Source organism: Austrofundulus limnaeus, unplaced genomic scaffold (assembly GCF_001266775.1).
Source record: "Austrofundulus limnaeus strain Quisiro unplaced genomic scaffold, Austrofundulus_limnaeus-1.0 Scaffold587, whole genome shotgun sequence".
Lineage (NCBI taxonomy): Eukaryota > Metazoa > Chordata > Actinopteri > Cyprinodontiformes > Rivulidae > Austrofundulus > Austrofundulus limnaeus.
The window spans coordinates 194,831-197,585 of record NW_013952989.1 but is presented as its reverse complement, the minus strand read 5'-3'; positions in this window follow the sequence as shown (position 1 = coordinate 197,585).

Here is a 2,755-nt window from a genome sequence, read left to right as displayed (position 1 = left end):
ATACATATACATATACATATACTGTATATACACATTGAAGTTAAATATAAGTTCAATTCATGTACCATTTATACATACCCAACTGAAGGATTTAAATGTGAAAAAGAAGGATTTAGATGATTAAATCACTAGTTGTCATGACCAGTTTGATTTAGGTTGACCCCCCTCCCCAAACCTTTTTTCAGATTTTTATTTTACTTTCTTAAATTTGTTCTGTGTTATATAAGTTATTTTGCTAACAGACATCATTGTTTGCAGGGAAGAGTTGTCAATAGATTGATGTCAGCTAAATTAAAAATAAAACGATTTTAATGTGTTTAAAATGAACTGAGTTATACCAGTTTACCAAAATGACCACTTTGAATTTTATACAAAACATTGAGATTTGTTTGCACTCAGTGTGTATGTTGGAGATCACTGTCAGCTACTACCACACTAAGCTTTAGCTCTATATCTGTCAAACTGACTGTGTTTTATCTGGGGTTGTTACAGCTGTGACTGATGAACCACTAATCAGTCACACAGCTACAGCTTTGTGTTGCTTTATTATTTTATCTGATTGTTTTCAAGTTTGTGATAAAAAGCAAACTGTTAAAACATGAAAACAAACAGATGCTTCCATTGACCTGAACTGAACTTGAAGGATTTTACTGCAGGCAACAATTAGTGTAAGTCCTCCAATATTAGTCAACTATTAAAAGAGTTTTATCTAAGTATTTTAAAATATTTATAATTATTATAATTGATGGATTCATTAATTTTCCAGGTGTCAGGCAGAAACAACTGCATCTCTTTGAGTTAAACCTTCACTTTGACACTTGGTTTTCTCTAAAAGCACAGCTCAGCTTTGAGTTTCCACCAGAATCATTGGTTTTGAGTCGTGCAGAGTGAAAGTGTTGAGGGGAAGTCCCTGCCTGCAGGGTACATTCCCTGCTTCCTCGTCGTTCCACCTACAGAACAGGACAAACCACAGCTGGAAAATATGCATGTGACTGTAGGAATATACGCTGCTTTTTATTTCTTTTTCCTTTTTCACCTTTTCTCTTTGTATCGCTTTGCATTCATATTAGTAAAATAACCCATGAACCACTGCATGGATTTCAATGAAACGCGCAAAAAAGGTAATCATTGTATGCACAACTGACTAACATCTGGAGTCAGCCTGATTCAACATGGCCGCCTATAAGTCAAATTTAAAGATAGTCATGTAAACCCTTTCCTTTACAGTCCCCTATTATCATGCAAGCACTTACATCTATTTACTATGTATTTACTTAATAATTACTGTAATTTACCATGTAATTACTTTGTAAGAACATATGAAATACTATGAAATCAAACAGATTTTAGTGAGTAGTTTTATTAAAATAGTTCAATTGTATCTCAGTTGCCCACTATTTGCCAACAGATTATCAAATTTCTTTTAGTCATCTAATTACCGTGTTATTACCATGTTATTACCATGTTATTACATGTCATTACATGTTATTACCATGTTATTACGTGTTATTGCATGTTATTACCATGTTATTACATGTTATTGCATGTTATTACGTTATTACAATGTTATTACATGTTTTTACCATGTTATTACATGTTATCACATGTTATTGCCTGTTATTACATGTTATTACCATGTTATTACATTTTATTACCATGTTATTGCCATGTTATTACCATGTTATTAGTGTAAGTGAATACATTGAAAAATGCTATGTAAATAAACTAATATAGTGATTATTTAATTAAATTTAGGGTTTAATAGTACATCAATTACACAGCATAGTAACAATAATAGTAAAAAATAATAACAATAAATTACTGCATTATTACCCAGTAATACACAACATATTTTCCTGTAAGAAAAGGTAAAATGAAGCCAGTCTTGTTGCTCACATTTTAAACAGTTATTACCATGTAACTCATGCAGTCTGGTTCTATTTAACCTTTTAAATGATTTTTGTTCTCTTTTGGTTAACAGTACAGTATGAACAGTAATTTGATTGTAGTTACCCAATATAAGTAGTTATACTAACATATAAATCTACTATAATTTACTAATACTTATTTGTTAATGACATGGTAAGGAAGGATATAGGTAGAAATATTGTTAATTTGTTGTTACAGTCTGTGTAACTGATTAAACTGCACTTTTATTATAATGATCAGTAAAGTAGTTGAATTACATAGTAATTTGCTAAGTATTTACTTTGTAATAACACAGTAATTAGGTGAATTTAAAATAAAGTAATCTGTTGGCAAATAGTGGGTAATTGGGATACTATTGGACTGTAATAAAATTACCCACTATAATTTGTTTTATTACATAGTATTTTTTATATGTAATTACCAAGTGATTACTTAGTAAATTATAGTAACTGCTAAATAATTACATAGTAATTTTTTCTACCTACTAAATACAGTAAATAAAAAAAATAAAGTAAATACTAGGTAATTGCACAGATTATGGGACTGTTAAAGAAAGGGTTATAAGTGGAGTGTGGTAGACCCTGGACATGCTGTATTTAGGAGCACCGTCAGATCTTTGTTTAACAAAAATGCAAACAACTATCTTGAGTGAAATCTGACTCTGTTAGCAAAATATCTCATGAATGACTGAATGGATTTTAAAGGAATTTGTGGGAAATCATCACTTGATACACTCCTGTAAACTGATTTCTTTTCAACATTGCCATCAGAACTCACCTTAGAAACACTAAAAAGGCATTAACTCATATTACTGATTGATCACTTT